Source organism: Phoca vitulina, unplaced genomic scaffold, assembly GCF_004348235.1.
Source record: "Phoca vitulina isolate PV1807 unplaced genomic scaffold, GSC_HSeal_1.0 scaffold3, whole genome shotgun sequence".
NCBI classification, from domain to species: Eukaryota; Metazoa; Chordata; class Mammalia; order Carnivora; family Phocidae; genus Phoca; species Phoca vitulina.
This window is the reverse complement of record NW_022589706.1, coordinates 65,382,469-65,404,605: the sequence shown is the minus strand read 5'-3', so window position 1 is coordinate 65,404,605 and position 22,137 is coordinate 65,382,469. Positions and strand designations below refer to the sequence as shown.

General features: G+C 38.6%; 1 protein-coding gene and 1 pseudogene across 4 annotated transcripts in view; one reads left to right on the top strand and one right to left on the bottom strand.

Annotated features, from left to right (window-relative positions):
* The window catches only part of KLHL8 (kelch like family member 8), a 59,519-nt gene that overhangs the window by 3,964 nt on the left and 33,418 nt on the right, over positions 1 to 22,137 (top strand). For 2 of the 4 annotated variants that reach the window (XM_032400754.1, XM_032400751.1), the window contains exon 2: positions 17,278 to 17,347. The exons of 1 other annotated variant lie outside the window; for it this stretch is intronic. The gene's annotated coding sequence lies outside the window, so the exon portion shown is untranslated. Of the gene's footprint in view, positions 1 to 14,652; positions 14,679 to 17,277; positions 17,348 to 22,137 lie in introns of those variants that run through there. One more of the 4 variants, XM_032400753.1, reaches the window with a different exon arrangement.
* On the bottom strand, positions 18,213 to 21,441 carry LOC116630275 (annotated as a pseudogene).

The following is a 22,137-nucleotide window of genomic DNA, read 5'->3' as shown; positions in this document are numbered from 1 at the left end:
ATAGTGTATTTGTTGTTATAGTTCTTCCTGTATAGCACAGAGTGTAATGTTTTATTAATTCTTAATTAATGGTTATTTTGACTTTCAGAATTTCTGGTTTGGAAAAAAAATTGACAATCTGCTTAAGTAGATTAGATTATAATTTGTAATTTTACAACATTGAAGATTAATCTTATTTGCATTTGGGGAATTTTAGAGTTAGGTTAGAGTTCTAAGTTTGGGTTCATTCTTGTAATAGAGTTTGGAAATAAGCTACATCAAACTGCCGTATGTTTCTTGTTAGTATTAGGTTGCTGAGCTCTGAGGCTTTACAGTGTGAAGCCAACTTCTCTTCTGGATCAGTTACCAGGCCAGGCACTCACAAGGCCTGAAGAGTATGGGGTGAATGAAGTAATGCAGCAAACTTAAGAATAAACCTATGCAGTGGAGTAATGTCTTTTGGTCTTTTTCCTTGAGGTGTCTTTTACTCTTCCCCTTTAATATTGGTCAGTGTTTTCATTTGAACGGGAAAGCTTTTCAAAGCTCAAGTTCTAAATCAATACTTGGGAATTTATGGAATAAAGTAAGCAGAAGTGTGTTTGGCTCTCTAGGTTTGCTTCTTATAAAATTAGTCTGAGAGTCTTATATAAATCTCAGAGATCAAGTAGAGGTGAATGCCAGCATTTGCATAGTACTTTCTGTGTACAAGATAAGTCACTATGCTACATCTTTAGTTATTTTAGTGCCGGGGATTGCTTATTACTTTAATAATGAACGTTTGAGTTAAATTAATTGGACATAAGTTGAAAAGAGGAATCATTTCAGGAAAAATTTTACTTATGGGAAGACTATCATTTTAAGAAGATGCGTGATTTTATGTGTATTCTCTTACCCTTGAACTTTAAAAAATTCAAAAACGTTTCCTGCCTGGGGAGATTATTATTAATACCCCTATGTGAGTCCTTAAAATTCCTTTGTATATACCAAACAGAGATATAGTTGATGTCATCTTTAGCCTTGTGGTGAGAGTTTTGGCTTTGTAGTCAGGCAAGTCTATGTTGAGTCCTGGGCATTGCCACTTAATCAGTGGTGACCTTGGGTAGGTTTCTTAGCTTCTCTGAACCTTATTATCTACAGCTGTAAATATAGGAATAATACCTCTTCAGGTTGTCTGAGGACTGAAATGAACAAATGTTAAATATCTAACTCAAATAATAACAGTTACTATATAGTTTATGTGCCAGACGATTTATTAACTCAGTTAATTCTAATAACAATCCTATAAAGTTGGTACTGTTATTTTCACATTTTTACAGGTGAAGAAATGGAGGCTAATAAAAAGTTATATAACTTTACCAAGGTCATACAGCTAGTAAGTAGATAGTGCTAACTATCTTCTCTCTCCCTCTTCCTCTGCCCCTCCTATCTGCTATCTACAAAGCTGACTGTTGTCATTTAAAAAAAAAAAAATCAAAACAATAGGAAGACTTAGGGTAATATAGCCAGTCCTCATCTTTTGCTTTAGTGAAAAATACATCTGAATGTAGATCATTATAAAGCATATTTTATTTGTTTGCTGGAAAAAAATGGAGTATTGTGTTCCTGACGAAGGACTCAGGATCACATAATTTAAAAAAGTAAATTTATGAGGCACGTGGGTGGCTCAGTCGTTAAGTGTCTGCCTTCGGCTCATGTCATGATCTCCACGTCCTGGGATGGAGCCCTGCGGCTCCCTGCTCAAAGGGGAGCCTGCTTCTCCATCTCCTGCTCCCCCCGCTTGTGTTTCCTCTCTCGCTGTCTCTCTCTGTCAAATACATCTTTAAAAAAAAATAAATTTATAATAATGTAATATTAAGTAATATATGTAATGTTATATTAGTAATGTAAAATTATTACAAAAGTAATAATGTTCATTTATTGAATGCTTATTGTATACTAGATATAGCGTTAAATATTTCATATATTATTACTTCATTTAAACTTTTTAAAAAAAAAGTTTTATTTAAGTGCTCTCTACACCCGACATGGGGCTCCAACTCACAACCCCAAAATCAAGAGTTGCATGCTCTTCTGACAGAGCTAGCCAGGCACCCCTATTATTAGTTCATTTAAACTTCACAAGAACCTTACAAGAAAGCTGAGGCTCAGAGTGATTTTAAGTGACTTGTCCAAGGCTAACAGCTAATAGAGAATCCCAAAGCTGTCTGATCCTAAAGTCTGCTATTAATCACTAGTTTATGTGCCCTGGGTTACATATGGCTAACAGATTTCTCTAAAAATCAAGGCAACCAGGGCACCTGGCTTAGTTAGTTAAGCATTGGACTCTTGATTTAGCCTCAGGTCATGATCTGAGGATTGTGGGATGGAGCCCTGCTTGGGGCACTGTGCTCCGCAGGGAGTCTGCTTGAGATTCCCTCCCCCTCCCCTTCTGCCCCTCCTCACTGCATGCACGGGTGCTCTCTCTTTGTCTCTCTCTGTCTCTCTCTCTCTCTCTGCCTCAAATAAATAAATCTTTAGGGGCACCTGGGTGGCTCAGTTGGTTAAGCTTCTGTCTTTGGCTCAGGTCATGATCTCAGAGTCCTGGGATCAAGCTCCAGGTCAGGCCCCCTGCTCATCGGGGACCCTGCTTTTCCCTCTCCCTCTGCCTCTCTCCCCCCTCATTATTTCTCTCTCACTCAAATAAATAAATAAAATCTTTAAAAAAATAAATCTTTTAAAATATATAATTTATATTTTAAAAAATATAAAAATAAAGGTAACAGCTTAGGGAATTTTAAATAGAAAAAAAAATACTCTCACATTTTAGAAGTAAACAGTGATTACCTAAAACTAGGGTCTTACAGGCTAAACTCAGCTTGCTCTCACTTTTTTTTTTAAGATTTTTTTTTAAAGATTTTATTTATTTATTAGAGCACAAGCAGGGGGAGAAGAAGGCAGAGGGAGAGGGAGAAGCAGACTCCCCACAGAGAAGGGAGCCTGATGCAGGGCTCGATCCCAGGACCCTGGGATCATGACCTGAGCCAAGGGCAGGCGCTTAACCGACTGAGCCACCCAGGCACCCCTTGCTCTCATTTTTTTTTTTTTTTTTAAGATTTTATTTATTTGACACAGAGAGACATAGCGAGAGACGGAACACAAGCCAGGGGAGTGGGAGAGGGAGAAGCAGGCTTCCCGCTGAGCAGGGAGCCCGATGCGGGGCTCGATCCCAAGATGCTGGGATCATGACCTGGGCCGAAGGCAGATGCTTAATGACTGAGCCACCCAGGCACCCCTCTGACTTTTGTAAATAAATTTTTATTGGAGTACAGTCACACTCATTTCTTTATGTATTGTCTCTGGCTGCTTTCATACTACTATGGCATAGTTGAGTGGTCATGAAAGAGACTGTATGGCCCACAAAGCCTAAAATGTTTACTCTTTGGCCCTTCACAGAAAGATTACTGATCCATGACCTATCCAGTCCTGTTCTTTTATAAATGAAGAAACTGAGACTTGGAGAGATTAGGTAACTTCCCAAAAATGTAACTAGTTAAAATTCAATTATCCTGATACCTAAGTCACTCTTACTCCTGCTATACCATGCCACCTCTTTTTATTTATTTTCATTTTTAAATTTTATTTATTTTTTTAAGATTTTATTCATTTGAGACACAGAGATACAGAAAGAGAGGGAGCATGAGCAGGGGGAGGGGCAGAGGGAGAGGGAGAAGCAGACTCCCCGTTGAGCCAGGAGCCCGATGTGGGGCTCGATCCCAGCACCCTGGGATCATGACCTGAGCTGAAGGCAGACGCTCAACCACCTGAGCCACCCAGGCACCCCTAAATTTTATTTTTAAGATTTATTTATTCTAGAGAGAGAGCAAGAGCGCACAAATGGGAGGGGCAGAGGAAGAGGGAGAGAATCTCAAGCAGACTGTGTGTGTGCTGAGCACGGAGCCTGTCGCAGAGCTCATTCTCACAACCCTGAGATTACGACCTGAGCCGAAACCAAGAGTTGGACACTTAGCTGACTGTGCCACCCAGGCACACCCCTATTTTTATTTTTTAAAGTTTTAATTTATTCATTTAAGTACTCTCTACACTGAACATGGGGCTCGAACTCACAACCTCAAGATCAAGAGTCACATGCTCTTCCAACTGTGCCAGTCAGGTGCCCCATGCTGCCTCTCTTTAAGTTCTATAAAATCAGCAGCTGTACCTTATGGTCATTATATAAGGGACTTTAAAGCATTATAAAATGTTTATGATCTATAAGAATATTTAACTTAGTTAAAACAGGCACGCTTGCTGTAATAACAGTAAATACTTAGTCATTTCCCTTTTGTTCATAGAATTTGATGAACTTTTGGGAATATACTTTGTATGCCCCATTCTGTAAATTTCTGTGACCCACTTTAAACTTATGTTTCCTTATTTTCCTCCACAGATTTCTCTATAATAAATAGAGACTTGGAATCATTTCGTTAATTGATTCCAAAACAGCAATTGCAGTTGGAACCATCTTGTGGTTGGAAACCTATCACATATACATCTTCTTTTCTTTTTTTAAAGATTTTATTTATTTATTTGAGAGAGAGAGAATGGAAGAGAGAGAGCACGAGAGGGGGGAGGGTCAGAGGGAGAAGCAGACTCCCTGCTAAGCAAGGAGCTTGATGTGGGACTCGATCCTGGGACTCCAGGATCATGACCTGAGCCGAAGGCAGTTGCTTAACCAACTGAGCCACCGAGGCGCCCTCACATGTACATATTTACAAAATAGAGATCATACATCTTGTATCCAGTTTTCTTTCTCCTTACTTTTGCATTATTCATGGAATTTTTTAAGCATTGAGGTGATATGATCTGATTTGAATTTGGGAATGATAACTGGCAGCCGTAGGAAGGATGCACTGGTGAGAGAAGAGGCTGTTGGGAAGCTGTCATTATAGCTGTGAGATGATGGGGCCTGGGACTAAAGTGGGATTGCTGGAGAAGCAGGGCCAACAATATGAGAGGAACTGAGGAAGTAGAATGTATGGAACTTGGTTATAGTTTGGTAGAGTGGATTGGGAATTTTGAGTACATGGGAGCTTTCATGTTCAGTGGGGAGCCTTGATCATCCAGACTAGTTTGGGTTCTCCCATAATATCCAGTATATCTCTTTACTGTTGCCTTTACGACATTATTATTATCATCTGTTTTTGTCCCATCTGGATAATTCAGGCTCATTAATGGTAGGAATTATGTCATGTCTTAATCATCTTTTTTAAGGGGAGACTTATCTTAGATAATCTTTTTAAAGATTAGATTACTTTTGTGCATACTTTTTTTTTTTTTTTAAGGAAAATAGAAGAGATAGATGGTTAAGGTGTTCCTAAATTTCTTCACATTTAGAGTCTGATTCTTTTGAAGCAGTTTTTATCTCAGAGTCATTTGTTTTTTCATACAGCATAATCTCCTACTGCATCCAGGGGATAGATGATGCAGCCTTTAAATGTGCTTTGTCATCATTCTTCCAATTTTGTCACCGTTCTTCCAATTTTTTTTTTTTTAAGATTTTATTTATTTTGAGGGGTGCCTGGGTGGCTCAGTCGTTAAGCATCTGCCTTTGGCTCAGGTCATGATCCCAGGGTCCTGGGATCGAGCCCCGCGTTGGGCTCCCTGCTCAGCGGGGGGCCTGCTTCCCGCTCTCCCACTCCCCCTGCTTGTGTTCCCTCTCTCACTGTGTCTCTCTCTGTCAAATAAATAAATAAAATATTTTAAAAAAAAAAGTTTTTTTTTATTTTGAGAGAGAGAGAGCATGAGCAGAGGGGAGGAACAGGTAGAGGGAGAAGCAGACTCCCTGCTGAGCAGGGAGCCCAACGTGGGACTCGATCCTGGGACCCTGGGACCACGACCCAAGCCAAAGGCAGCCACCTAACCAACTGAGCCATCCAGGCACCCCACCATTCTTCCAATTTTGATGCAGGTGTCTACTTGCTTGGTATGTGATACACGTTCTTTTTGCCTGTATCCTCATAGCAAAACGTAACACCCTAATCTATTGTGGATATTAACTTTCCGAGTCTTATGAAGTAGTGCTTCTCTTTGTGGTGAAAGACCAGTTTGTGAACTGATATTTTTATAAAAGACAAAAAACCTAATTACTAGAAAAATTTAAAAAAAATGGATGTACAAAATATAAACTTCAATTTTTCATTAGATTCAAAGGGCATAGAATTACTCTGTCAAATATAAATTTCCTGTAAGGGTTTCTGAACACTCCATTTTTGTACTTACCTCATTGCAGACCTGTAAGAAAAAACATTGTGGACCAGACTCACTTTGAATAGCACTGCTATAAAGCACTTGTTTGGGGGTGCCTGGGTGGCTCAGTCGTTAAGCGTCTGCTTTCGGCCCAGGTCATGATCCCAGGGTCCTGGGATCGAGCCCCTCATTGGGCTCCCTGCTCAGCGGGAAGCCTGCTTCTCCCTCTCCCACTCCCCCTGCGTGTGTTCCCTCTCTCGCTGTCTCGCTCTCTCTGTCAAATAAATAAAATCTTAAAAAAAAAACAACAACATTTGTTTGTTGCTTTTCATATTTGTCTTTGAATTAACATAACCTGCAGTATACCATGTGATGACTGACTGGTTAAATGAATATATTGTAAGACAAGTGGTATTTCCCTGTAACACTGACAGTATTTCTATTTTTTATTGCAATTTCTTGAAATGTGATTATAAAACCGTATGATTTACATATACAGTATGTATATGTATGTGTATGTTGGTTTATGTGCTTACCTTGTGAAAATGAAAGGAAGTTTCCAAACTCCTAGGAGGAGACTGATTCTTGTATAGCCATGGTAACAGTCACTCAGACCAGTTTTAAACCTGCTTACTGAGTAATTGACAGTTCTTTAGAATTGTTTTTAAGTCAGTGTGATCAATCAACAACAACCTGCCTTAGTGAACAGGATTTTGCAAGCCAGCCAGTCAATGGTAGCCCTTCTAGTAACCACGCTTCAAAGCCTCTGAAAATCCACCAATCCCTGGACTCCACATTTCCTCCTAAACCCTATATAAGATTAGCAATCTGCTATACTCAGAAGGACGGTGCCTGAAGCATAGCTTTCTCTAAGTAAGTAATTATTATCTAGCTTTGTGTGTTTTGTTTCATTTCAGATATTGAATGGGAAATACCTTTTCACACTTAGAAACAAATTATTGGTAAATTTATTTTTTGGTAGACTTTATATTTTTATTCAAATAATTATCATTTGTTATCTTTAAGTACAACCCTGTGACTTCTATGACATTCTTAAACAAAACTAATAAGTAATAGAGTCCCTACCTAAGAGACAGTTCATACATGTTGTTCACATACTTAGGTAAAAGTCAAGTCTTTTTAAAAACTGTTTATTTTTTAGGGGTGCCTGGGTGGTGCAATTGGTTATGTGTCTAACTCCTGGTTTTCGCTTAGGTTGTGATCTAAGGGTCGTGGGATCAAGCCCTGCATGGGGCTGCATGCTTAGCTTGGAGTCTGCTTAAGATTCTTTCTTCCTCTGCCCCTCCACTCCTCTAAAAATAAATAAATAAATCTTGAAAAATAAAATAAAAAATTTTTTTACTACTTTATACTAGACTTCCCAACTATAATGACTATAAATTATGTGGTCCAGTTCAAACGAATGATTATAGTAGTGAAATATTAATAGATGGCCTTCTTAATAAAGCAGACCCCAAAACAGAAACATCTTACAAAGTATTCAGTGCCGTGAAAATGTTGTTTATAGACTCTGGAAATGACACTAGTATTTAACAAGCAGATTTTTAAAAAAATTTTTTATTGTTATGTTAATCACCCTACATTACATTAACAAGCAGATTTTGATAAGAATTGAATCTTATACATGGTAATGCTAAGAAAAACGTGTTTTGAATCACAGCAGTAAATTGTTTGAAGTCATGTATACCTTGACTAAGTAGGAACTACTGTAACTGTAATCCAGTTCGTCAAAGCAGCAGCTTCTCCTTTAATTATTGGCACAATGTATTTTCTTTTGGACTGCTTGATTCAAAATTTAAAATCTCTATTATTTGCTTTTGTAAATAAAAATGAAATAATGAGTATAGCCTATCAGATACTGTATTAAATGTAATATTTTGTATCATTTTAAAATCTTCACCTAACTGAATCATAAAGAGTACAAACTACAGTTATTTTATTTATTTATTTATTTTTTATATTCTTTTTTAAAATTATTATGTTAATCACCATACATTACATCATTAGTTTTTGATGTAGTGTTCCATGATTCATTGTTTGCGTATAACACCCAGTGTTCCATTCAGTACGTGCCCTCTTTAATACCCATCACCAGGCCAACCCATCCCCCTGCCCTAGAACCCTCAGTTTGTTTCTCAGAGTCCGTAGTCTCTCATGGTTCTTATCCCCCTCTGATTCCCCCCTTTCATTCTTCCCTTCCTGCTATCTTCTTCTTTTTTTTTTTTTAACATATAATGCATTATTTGTGTCAGAGATACAGGTCTGTGATTCAACAGTCTTACACAATTCACAGCGCTCACCATAGCACATACCCTCCCAGTGTCTATCACTCAGCCACCCCATCCCTCCCACCCCCCACCACTCCAGCAACCCTCAGTTTGTTTCCTGAGATTAAGAATTCCTCATATCAGTGAGGTCATATGATACATGTCTTTCTCTGATTGACTTATTTCGCTCAGCATAATACCCTCCAGTTATTTTAAAGAAGAATAAATCTAGACTTTCTGGAACAGGAGCTTGGGAAGATGATGGAATAGGAGGATTCTGAGCACTTCTCTCATGGACACATCAGGGTGCAGCTACATAAAGTGCAACTCACTTTGAAAATGACATAAAGGACTAACAGAACAGCTGTTCCACAGCTTAAGACATAAAGAAAAGGTCACATTGAGAAGGGTAGGAAGGGCAGAGATGTGGCTGGGAACCAAAACTCTGCACAGTGGGAGGGATATCACAAGCCTGGAGGTCTTCCTTGAGGAGTGAAGGGATCAAGCCCCACATTGGGTACCCCACACTTGAGAGATCTGTACTGAGAAAATGAGCCTCCATAACATCTGGCTTTGAAAATCAGCAAGGCTTAAGAAGAGCTGGAGGGCTAAAGGAAACTGAGACTCTGCTTTTAAAGGGCCAGCACCCTATATTACTCTCAGCGCAGAGGCAGCAGTTTAAAAAATGCCTAGCTTATATATGAAGGAGATTTACTAACTAATTTTAGAGAATGTGCTGGAGAGGCTGAGATCTGTAGGAACTTTCTCTGGGAATGGAAGTGCTGGCAGGCATCATTTTTCTTACCCTCCTTCAGCCTAACTGGCCCAGAGCTGGTGGGACTCAGTTCTGATACTCTCCTTCTACCCTGCTGGTATTGCTCCTCTGCCCAGCATTCTCTTTTGGATCTACTCCACCCAGTCTGCAGGTGTACCTCCAAAGTAGCTTCCATCCTGTCATACCCAGCGGGCAGCCTTGGTGTCTCCCTCCCCGCCAAAGCAACTGCTGCATACCAAGACTGCATACCAACAACTGCATACCAAGCAGGCAGCTCTTCCCAAGTAATTCCTGCCCCAGGTTGGGGAAACCCTGCCCACCTACAGTTGCAGCTAGGCCTCTCAATCAGCTGTACCAGGGGCTAACCCCACCCTCCAGCATGCCCATAGTAGCTGCAGCCAGGCCATTTAGCCAGCTGTGTTAGGGACCAGCCCTGCTCATCAGTGTGTCCATGGTAGTTGAGGCTGGTCAATGTAGTCATCCTGGGTGGGGGCCAACCCCACCCACCAATGTACTTGCAGTGGTCATGGCCCAGTTACAATAGGAGGGCACATGCAGCCACACAGGTGATACCCCTGGAGCACCTGGTTCTGGTGACCGGGGGTGGGATTGTGCTCCTGGGCTGCATAGGAGGCCCTTCACACAAGGCCACTACTTTCAAGACAAGGAGATATATCTGGCCCACTTGACATAGAAACAGAATCAGACAACATGAGGGGAGAGAGGAATATGTTCCAAATAAAAGAAGACAAACCTCAGAAAAAGAACTAAATGAAACAGATAAGCAATATACCTGATACAGAGTTCAAAATAATGGTCATGAACATGCTTGCCAGATTTGAGAGAAGAGTGGATGAACTGAGTGAGGATTTCAACAAAGAGAAAATATAAGAAAGAACCAATCAGAGCTGAATGATATAATAACTCCAATAAAGAATACACTAGAGGGAATCAACAGTGGATTAAAAGATACAGAAGAATGGATCTTGATCTGGAAGGTGGGGGGAGTGGAAATCATCCAAGTTGAACAGTAAAAAAGAAGAAAAACCGTTTAAAAAAATGAGAATAGGGTAAGGGACCTCTGGGACAATATCATGCATACTGACATTTGCATTATAGGGGGTTCAGAAAGCAAAGAGTGAGAGAAAGTGGCAGAGAACTTATCTGTAGAAATGATTGCTGAAGGGGTACCTGGGTGGCTCAGTTGGTTGAGCATCTGCCTTCAGCTCGGGCTCAGGTTATGATCTCAGGGTCCTGGGATTGAGCCCCACATCAGGCTCCCTGCTCAGCGGGGAGCATGCTTCTCCCTCTCCCTCTGCCTGCCGCTCCACCTGCTTGTGTTCTCTCTCTCTCTGTCAAATAAATAATAATAATAAATAATAAATAAATCTAAAAAAAAAAAAGAAAAAGAAATGATTGCTGAAAACTTCCCTAGCCTGAGGAAGGAAACAGGCACTTCCAGGTCCAGGAAGTACAGAGAGCCCTAAACTAGATGAACCCAGAGGTCCACACCAAGACATACTAATTAAAATATAAAAAATTAAAAACAGAGTCTTAAAAGCAAGAAAAAAGCAACTAGTTACATACAGGGGAAACCTAAGGCCATCGTTGATTTTTCAGTAGAAACTATGCAGGCCATAAGGGAGTGGCCTGATATATTCACAGTGCTAAAGGAAAAAACCTATAACCAAGAATACTCTACCCAGCAAGATCATTCAGAATTGAAAGAGAGTTAAAGAGTTTCCCAGACAAACAAAAGTTGGAATTCATTACCACTAAATCGACCTTACAGGAAATTTTAAAGAGACTTCTTTAAGTGGAAAAGAATGGCCAAAACTAGAAGAAAATCATGAAAGGAAAAAGTTCCACTGGTAAAGGCAAACATAATACTAAAGGTAGTAGATCAGTCACTTATAATGCTAGTTTGAAGGTTATAAGACAAAAGTATTATAACTAGTTATATCTACAGTAATTGGTTAAAAGATACACAAATTTAAGAGATGTAAAATATGACATAAGCATGGAAGGGCAGAATAAAAATGTGCTTTTAGAATGGGTTCAAACTTAAGTGACTATCAACTTAAAATAGACGGCTATATTGCACAGGATGTTAAATATGAACTTCATTGTAACCACAAATCAAAATCCTGTAATGGATACACTAAAGATAAAGGAATCCAGTCATACAACTAAAGAATGTCATCAAATCACAAGGGAAGAGTGTAAGAGAAGAATGGAACAGTGAAGAATTATAAAAAAACCCAGAAAACAACAAAACGGCAATAAGTACATATCTATCAGTAGTTACTTATTTTTTTTAAAGATTTTATTTATTTATTAGAGCACACACATGCAAGTTGGGGGAGAGGCAGAGAGGCAGAAGGGAGGGAGAGGGACAAGCAGACTCCATGCTGAGCACAGAGCCTAACATGGGGCTTGATCTCATGACCCCAAGATCATGACCTGAACTGAAACCAAGAGTTCGCTGCTCACCTTACTGAGCCACCCAGGCACCCCTATCAGTAGTTACTTTAAATGTGAATGAACTGAATGCTCCATAAAAAGACAGGGTGGACGCCTGGGTGGTTCAGTCATTAAGCATCTGCCTTCAGCTCAGGTCATGATCCCAGGGTCCTGGGATCGAGTCCCACGTTCTGGCTCCCTGCTCCACAGGTAGTTTGTTTCTCACTCTGCCCCCTCCCCCCACTCATTCTCTCAATCTCTCACTCACTTGCTCTCTCAAATAAATAAAATCTTAAAAGAAAAAAAGACATTGGGTGACTGAATAATGAATCAGGACCGATCTATATGCTATAAGAGACTCACTTCAGACCTAAAGATACATACAGACTGAAAGTGAAGGGATGCAGAAAGATACTCCATGTTGGGGTGCCTCTCTCTCTCAAATCTTTTTTTTTTTTTTTTTTTAAGATTTATTTATTTTAGAGAGTGCATAAGCAGGGGGAGGGGGAAGGGGAGAAGGAGAGAAGTAGACTCCCCCCTCCGAGTGCGGAGCCTGATGTGGGGCTCAATCTCACAACCCTGAGATCATGATTTGAGCTGAAACCAGGAGTCGAATGCCTAGCTGGCTGAGCCACCCAGGTACCCCTCAAATAAATAAATCGTAAAAAAAAAAGATATTCCATGTAAATGGAAGTGAAAGAAAAGCTGGAGTAGCAATTCTTATATCAGACAAAATAGACTTTAAAACAAAGACTGTAACAAGAGCCAGAGAAGGGCATCACATAATGATAAAGAGATCAATCCAACAAGAAGATATAACAGTTATGAATATCTATGCACCTAACATAGGAGCACCTAAATATATAAAGCTAATATTAACATACATAAAGGGAGAAGTTGACAGTATACAATGATAGTAGGGAATTTTAAAACCCCACTCATACCAGGGGATGGATCATCCAGATGAGGAAACAGTGGGCTTGAACAACACATTAGACCAGATGGGCTTAACATATAAATACACAACATTCCATCCAAAAAGGGCAGAGTGCACATTCTTTAAAGGTGCACATGGAGCATTTTCCAGGATTATGTTAGGCTACAAAACAAGTCTCAATACATTTAAGAAGGTTGAAATCATATCAAGCATCTTTTCTCACCATAACGATGTTTTACAAGAAAAAAAAACTTGAAAAACATAAACATGGAAGCTGAACAACATGCTACTAAACAACTAGTGGGTCAATGAAGAAATCAAAGAGGGAATTAAAAAAATACGTGGAGACAAATGAAAATGGAAACAATGCAAATTCTCTGGTATGTGGCAAAGGCCAACCTCAAGAAACAAGAAAATTCTCACACAATCTAACCTTATACCTAAAGGAACTAGAAAAAGAATAAAGCCCCAAATTAATAGAAGGAAAAAAATAACAAAGATCAGAGCAGAAATAAATGAAATGGAGACTTTAAAAAATGGTAGATGATCAGTGAAACTAAAAACTGGTTCTTTGAAAACATAAAATTGACAAATCTTTAGCTAGACTCATCAAGAAGAAAAAAGGACTCAGGTGTATAAAATCAGAAATAAAAAAGTTACAACCAACACCACAGAAATACAAAGGATTATAATAGACTACTATGAAAACAAGTTGGACAACTTAGAAGAAATGGATAAATTTCTAGAAATACATCTAAGACTGAATTAGGAAGAAATAGAAATCTGAACAGACTGGTTACTAGTAACACAATTGAATTGGTTATCAAACTCCCAACAAACACAAGTCCAGGACCAGGTGGTTTCCCAAACACCTGAATTCTACCAAACATTTGAAGAAGAATTAGTACCTATTCTTATCAAATTATTCCAAAAAATAGAAGAGGAAGGAGTACTTCCAAATTTATTTTACCAAGCCAGCATTACTCTGATACCAAAACCAGACACACCACAAAAAAAAATTATAGGCTAGTATCTCTGATGAACATAGATGCAAAAGTCCTCTACAAAATGTTAGCAAACCAAATTCAACAATACATTAAAGGGATCATTCACCACAATTAAGTGGGATTTTTTCCAGGGATACAAGAATGGTTCAATATTCACAACTCAATCAATGTGATATATCATATTAACAAGAGGAAAGAAAAATCATATGATCGTATCAATAGATGCAGAAAAAGCATTTAACAAAATTCAATATTCATTCATGATAAAAACTCAATAAGGTGGGTTTAGAGGGAACATACCTCAACATAATAAAGGCCATATATGAAAAACAAGCAGAGGGCCTGGATAGACATTTTCCCAAAGAAGACAGATGGCCAAAAGACACATAAAAAGATGCTCAATATTACTAGCCATCAGAGAAATGCAAATTAAAACCACAATGCAATATCACCTCATAACTGTCAGAATGGCAGTTATCAAAAAGACAAGAAATAAGGGGCTCTTGGGTGGTGCAGTTGGTTAAGCGTCCAACTCTTAGTTTCGGCTCAGGTCGTGATCTCAGGGTTGTGAGATTGAGCCCCACATCGGGTTCCACACTGAGCACAGAGTCTGTTTGGGTCTCTCTCTGCTCTTTCCCTCCCCCCATGTACACACGTGTGTTCTATCTCTAAAATAAAATCGTTAAAAAAAAGACAGGAAATAATAAGTCTTGGCAAGGATATGAAGAAAAGAGAAGTCTTATGCACTGTTGGTAATATAAATTGGTGTAGCCACTATGGAAAACAGTATGGCGGTTCCTCAAAAAATTAAAAATGGAAATACCTATGTACCACTATGTTTATTGCAGCATTATTTACAATAGCCAAGATATGGAAGCAGCCCTAGTATCCATCAATAGTGAGTGGATAAAGATGTTATAACTACAGTGGAATATTACTCAGCCATAAAAAAGAACAAAATTTTGCCATTTGTGACAGCATGGATGGAGCTAGAGGATATTATGGTAAGTAAAATCAATCAGACAGAAAAAGACAAATACCATATGATTTCATTTATATTTGGAATCTAAAAAACAAATGAACAAACTAAAAACTAAAGAGACTCTTAAATACAGAGAACAAGACAGTGGTTGCCAGTGGTGAGGTTGGGGGGGATTGGTGAAATAGGTGAAGTGAATCAAGAGGTACAAATTTCCAGTTATAAAGTAAATCACAGGAATGAAAAATACAGCATAGGGAATATAAATAATATTGTAATAACTTTGTATGGTGACATATGGTAACTATACTCACCGTGGTGAGCATTGCATAATGTGTAGAACTGTTGAATCACTATGTTGTACACATGAAACTAATCAGTTATGTCAACTATACTTCAATTAAAAAAAAATAAAGGAAGAATGAGTCTAAGAGTACTATTGCTGCCGGTAATAGGTACTGCGGCAGTGCCATTTGAAGTTCCTCTTTCTACTTAGTACTGTTCTGATTAACGTGTAGTATAAAAGTCACTCTTTGCCTACAAAGATTTTAGCTATGAGAACAATACAGTATGAGTTAATACAATGTTCTACATAATGGTATTATATATATTGATAGTACATGCTAATATGTGATACAGATTATAACTACAAAGAAATTAGAAAAAGAAGAGAGTGACTTAACATAATATCCTTATGCTTTTGCTGTAAGTTTTGTTTTCTGAAATTCATTGTAAGTTGTGTTTAAATGGAAAAACACATTAGTTTTATTATATATTCTCTGCACTGGACCAGTAAAACCTATCTGCTTCTGTTTGAAATACTTTTTTCTTCAGAACTTATTTTTGTTGATTAAGAATGACTTTACTAGCACTTAGAGGAACCAAAAAAATGGTCTCACTTCTTGTCTGCTTCAGTGTCATAACACACTATGGTGTGATAGAAACAGACTTCGATGGATCATCTCTTTTTTTCTTTTTTTTAATCTCTTAATATATTGGGGAAGGGGGAGTATCTTATTTTTTTCTCCCTAAGGGTTAGAATCTTAGATACAGTTTTTTAACATTTTGGGTTAGAGTTTACTTTCACTTAATACAGTCTTTATGAGTCCCCAAATCTGTGAAGTTCCTCAGAGGAGTGAAATGTCAGGGTAAATATTCTTTTCCTGATCTTGTCTTCCTATTTTATTTATATATGATAGATTTTTTAAAAAGTTGAGGACAGTGCATTTTTTTGAATAGACCATTTTAAGGAAATTTGGTATAGAAAGTTTTTGAGCTGTTGTGTCTTGCCCAAATCTGCTATCAATGTAAAAATAATTTTATAAAAATGAATCGTAATGCCCTTTTCATAGAACAGTCCTCTGACAAAGGAAAGAGTTTTGTGACAATAATAATAAATTAAACCTTTCACTAAACAGAAGCTAGAGTGGTTTGATACAAGGGACAATGTGTATGGTAGTTTTGAATTGTAGGTAAGTAAACCTAGTGAAATTTAGAAGTAACATATTAGTAATGCTTGCCATCCTAATACTCAGACTCTTAGGGCACAAAATATGGTATGATGAAAGTTCTGGATGAAAGAAGACTCAATAGCCTAACCAGTAAAGAAGAGTTGACTAACATATAGTCCACAAAAATCATTTTGACTCAATCACTTATGACCCAGGCTTATGTGGGCAAGATACATAGATATTACTAAGATACTTTCCTCTAAGAGTTAACACTGTGTTAAGTAGACAGATCTAAAATACAAAAGGAATAAAGTCAGTCAGAGAAGTACATTGTACCATATGGGTTCACAGAAGGGTGATCACACCCCATTGGGAGAATTTAGAGAAGGCTTCATGCAATTCAGAAACATTATTTAAGTTGGGCCTACAGATCATTCCTTCACAAGAAATAGCTTGAGTACTTGCACATATATTTGAGAAAAATGGAATAGTGAAGTCTGATTTAATAGAAAAAGAATGGGCTTAGTCAGAGCCGAATTGAAATCCTAGCTCCCCGGGTGCCTGGATGGTTTAGTGGGTTAAATCAGACTTCAGCTTGGGTCATGATCTCAGGGTCCTGGGATTGAGTCCCGCATGGAGCCTGCTTCTCCCTCTCCCTCTGCCCCTCCCCCCACTGGTGTGCGCACGCTCTCTAAAATAAATAAATAAACTCTTTAAAAAAAAAAAAAATCCTAAGTTCCCAGGTTCTATCTGTGTCACTTTGGGCAAATCAGGGATGTTTAGGCCATCCATAATGTATTCATGATGTTTACATGGGAAAGTTTATGTAAGATTTCTGGCAAAATATGTGACACATAGTGGCTTAGTAAGTAGCCTTTCCCCCTCCTCTCCCCTACTTTATGTCAAAAATTAATGGAGGAAAAGACTAGAAGGTAAGTTGGAATCAGAGCAATGAATGCCAGGATAAGCAGTTTGAACTACATACATCAAACAGTTTGGAATTGACACTGAGAGCTAGATAAGTCTGGCAGCATTGCCTGTAATAGATGTTTAGGGATGATAGGGCCATGGTGATTGGTTAATGGGGGCTGTTATAATCCAGGCAAGATTGGTACATTTCACAGTACGGTGGTCCCCCCACCCCTCCTTTATCCATGGCTTCATTTTCTGCAGGTTCAGTTTTGTGAGGTCAGCTGCTGTTGAGAAGCAGATGGAGGATCATCCTCCTGATGATCATCAGAAGGTCAGTTGTAGCCTAACAGTACATCGTAATGCCTGTGTCATTCATCTCACTTCATCTTATCATGTAGGCGTTTTGTCATCTCACATCACAGGAAGTGTGGGTGTAATACAGTAAGATATTTTGAGAGAGAGAGCACATTCACATAACTTTTACTATCATATATTGGTTATAATTGTTTTATATTAATAGTTAATCTCTTACTGTGTCTAACTTATATATTAAACTTTATCATAGGTGTGTATGTATGATCATCAGAGATATTGTCCTGTAGTTTTCTTTTTCTTGTAGTGTCTATCTTTTTTTGGTATCAGGGCAATGCTGGCCTTTTAGAATAAATTTGAAAGCTTTCCTTTCTCTTCTATTTTTTGGAATAGTTTGAGAAAGATAGGTGGTATTCTTTAAATGTGTGGTAGAAACGTCTCTGAAACCATCTGGTCCTGGACTTTTGTTTTTGAGAAACTTTTTGGTTATTGATTTAATTTCATTGCCAGTAGTCAGTCTTTTCAAATTTTCTATTACTTCCTGATTCAGTTTTGCAAGGTTATGTTTCTAGGAATTTATCCATTTCTTATAGGTTGTTTCTTATAGGTTGTTCTTATTTGTTGGCGTATAATTTTTCCTAATATTCTCTTATAACCCTTTGAATTTCTGGGGTGTCAGTTATTTCTCCTTCATTTCTGATTTTACTTGATTCCTCTCTTTTCTGATAAGTCTGGCTAAAGGTTTATAAATTTTATTGATCTTTTCAAAGAACCAACTGCTGGTTTTATTGATTTTTTGGGGGGGGTCTATTTCATTTCTGCTCTAACCATTATTATTTCCTTCCTTCTGGTTTTGGGCTTTTTCTAGTTCCTTTAGGTGTAAGGTTAGGTTTTTTATTTGTGATTTTTCTTGCTTCTTGAGGTAAGCCTGTACTGCTTAATCTTCCTTAGAACAGTTTTTATTGCATCCCAAAGATTTTGGACCATTGTGTTTTCATTTTCATTTGCCTTTGTTTTGTTTTGCTAATTTAATAACCAATAACAAAATTGTACAGAGAATGCCCATAGAGGTTCAGAGATCAGGGTGTTCTCTCATGCAAGGCTTAAGATTTCAGTCTCTGGTATTTGGAATTTAGGCTGTAGTCCTTGTCTTTGAGTGGACCACTGGGTATGTGACACCCAGTACATGCTTTTAACCAAGTATGAACAGAAGAATGGCCACTTGGCCCAGGTAGTAGTAGATGAAGTGTTGGTTTCATGTGTCACGTAACTACTGAAGTTTCTCCCCACGATGCAGTGCAAGGTGGGGTTGTACTTCTTGTTAAACTCCTTAATATGGGCCAAATGTCCTTCCCTATATTCAGTGTCTGAGTAGCACACTCCACTGAGTCCTGTTGCGTCTCCTCTGACATACTGGCATTTGATTACAGACTTTCAGTAAGCACATGGTTACAGAGGAGCAGGGGGTGGCGGACTGCAATGGCCTCCTGGGGGAGAGGCTGGTGATGCTCACACCTGGTGGGAGCTACCGTGCAATTGAAGCCATGGCATCTAAGGAGCTGTATGCCAGCTGCTGCCGTCTAGTCTGTCTCTGTGTATTTTGTGATTTCCAGGTTAGCCCATTCATTGTTCCACTGTTTGGGGATGGAATGTTCTGAATACATCTATCTGATCCAATGTGTCATTCAAAGCCATTGTTGCCTTGTTGATTTTCTGTCTGGATGATCTATCCATTAATGTAAGTGAGGGTGTTAAAGTCCCCTACTGTTATTGTATTACTGAAATTCTTTTCTTTACGTCTGTTAATGGTTTATGTATTTAGGTGCTTTTATGTTGTGTGCATAAATATTTAGAATTGTTATATCCTCTTGTTGGATTGTGCTGTTTATCATTATGTAGTTTCCTTTGTCTCTTGTCACAGTCTCTGTTTTAAAATTTATTTTGTTCAGTATAAATATTGCTACCCCAGCTTTATTTTCATTTAAAAAATTTTTAAATTTAAATTCAATTTAATTAACATATAGTGTATTATTAGTTTCAGAAGTAGAATTTAGAGAATCATCAGTTGCATATAACAAACACCCATTGCTCATTCCATCAAGTGCCCTCCTTAATGCCCATCACCCATTATCCCATCCCCCCACTTACCTCCCCTCCAACCACCCTCAGTTTGTTTCCTAAGATTGAGAATTTCTTATGGTTTGTCTCCCTCTCTGGTTTTGTCTTGCTTAATTTTTGCTCTCTCCCCCTATGATCCTCTGCCTTGTTTCTTAAATTCCACATATCAATAAGATCATATGATAATTGTCTTTCTCTGATTAACTTATTTCGCTTAGCATAATATCCTCTAGTTCCAGCCACATCATTGCAAATGGTAAGATTTCATTCTTTTTTTTTTTTTAAGATTTTATTTATTTATTTGACAGAGAGAGACATAGTAAGAGCAGGAACACAAGCAGGGGGAGTGGGAGAGGGAGAAGCAGGCTTCCCGCGGAGCAGGGAGCCCGATGTGGGACTTGATCCCAGGACCTTGGGATCATGACCTGAGCCGAAGGCAGACGTTTAACGACTGAGCCACCCAGGCGCCCAAGATTTCATTCTTTTTGATAGCTGTGTAATATTCCAGTGTGTGTGTGTGTGTGTGTGTGTGTGTGTGTGTGTGTCTGCACACCGCATCTTTATCCGTTCATCTGCTCTTTCCATATTTTGGCTATTGTGGACATTCACAGCTCTGTTTTCACTTCTATTTGTATGATAAATTAATCCCTTCACTTTCAGTCTGCATGTGTCTTTAGATCTGAGGTGAGTGTTTTGTAGGCAGTGTATCGATGGATCTTGCTTTTATATCCATTCAGTCACCCTATGTCTTTTGATTATAGCATTTAGTTAATTTATATTCAAAGTAATTATTGATAGGTATGTACTTATTGCCATTTTGTTACTTTATATGGTTGTTTTTGTGTTCTTCTCTGTTCCTTCCCTTGCTTTCTTTCCTTGTGGTTTGATGGCTTTCTTTAGTGATATGCTTGGGGATTCCTTTTTATTTTTTGCATATCAATTACAGATTTTTGATTTGTGGTTACCATTAAGTTCACATGTAATATTTTATGCATATACCAGTCTATATTAAGCTGATGGTTGCTTACTTTGAACCCATTCTAAAAGCAGTAAATCTTTAATCCCCACATTTTATGTATATGATATAATACTTCATATCCTTTTGTGAATCCCTTGGCTGACTTTTTAGAAATAATTGATTTTTACTACTTTTGTGCTTTAACCTCTGTACTGGTTTTATAACTGATTGATCTAGTACTTTTTTTAAAGATTTTATTTATTTATTTATTTGAGAGAGAGAACGAGAGACAGAGAGCATGAGAGGGAGGAGGGTCAGAGGGAGAAGCAGACTCCCCGCCGAGCAGGGAGCCTGATGTGGGACTCGATCCCGGGACTCCAGGACCATGACCTGAGCCGAAGGCAGTCGCTTAACCAACTGAGCCACCCAGGCGCCCTGATCTAGTACTTTTATTATATTTGTATTTACCTGTGAAATTTGTTCCTTCCCTAATTTTCTTACTCTTGATTATGGTTGTTCCTTTCCACTCAAAGAAGTCCCTTTAACTTTTGTTGGTGTGGGAAACTCTTTATCTCTCCTTTTCTGAATGATAGCCTTGCTGGGTAGAGTATTCTTGGTTGCAGGTTTTTTCTTTTCAGCACTTTGACTCTATCATGCCACTCCCTTCTGGCCTGCAATGTTCTGCCTAAAATTCAGCTGATAGCCCTACAGGGTTTCCCTTGTATACAAGTAACTATTTTCTTTTCTCTTGCTGTTTTTATTTTATTTTATTTTATTTTATTTTTTTAAAGATTTTATTTATTTATTTGACAGAGAGACACAGCGAGAGAGGGAACACAAGCAGGGGGAGTGGAAGAGGGAGAAGCAGGTTTCCCGCTGAGCAGGGAGCCTGATGGGGGGCTCAATCCCATGACTCTGGGACCATGACCTGAGCCGAAGGCAGATGCTTAATGACTGAGCCACCCAGGTGCCCCCTTTCTTGCTGTTTTTAAAATTCTCTCTTTTTCACTACTTTTTGCCACTTTGTTATGTATCATGGCGTAGACCTCATTGGAGGTTATTTTCTTGGGCGTTCTCTGTGCCTTCTAGATGTGGATATCTCTTTCCCCAGATTTGGGAAGTTTTCAGCTATTCTTTCTTCAAATAAGTTTTCTCTCCCCTTTTCTCCTGTTCTCTTTCTGGGATCACTATAATGCAAGTATTATTACACTTGATGATGTCAGTCAATTCCCATAACCTATTCTCATTTTTCTTATTCTCTTTTTTTTGTTCATCTTGGTTGCTTTCCATTACTCTGTCTTCTAATTTGCTTATCCATTCTTCTGCCTTTTCTAATCTGGTATTGATTCCCTCTAGTGTATACAATTTTAATTTCAGATACTGAGTTCTTCATCTCTTTTGGCTCTTTTTATCTGATTGCAGGCCTGCAATCAGACCAGATGCCTGCCCTCAGTAAGTCTTCTGAGGCTGCAGTTGCACTGGTGTGTGTGGTTATCTTCCCCTCTTCCCAGCGCAGGAGTCACTTTGAAGTGGTGCTCTTCCCCAATTGGGCTGCTTTGGAGGGATGCTTGCCAAGTGGGACAGGGTTGGATGGGGCAGATCTGCAGGAGAATGTAGGGTCAGGGTGTGTGGTGTTAGCAAGCTAGATGGAGTGTGTTCCCAGAAGTGTCCAGCTCTCTCTGCTTGGGGGTGGAAAGAGAAATGACACCCGCCGGCTCTTTTGTCCTTGAAGA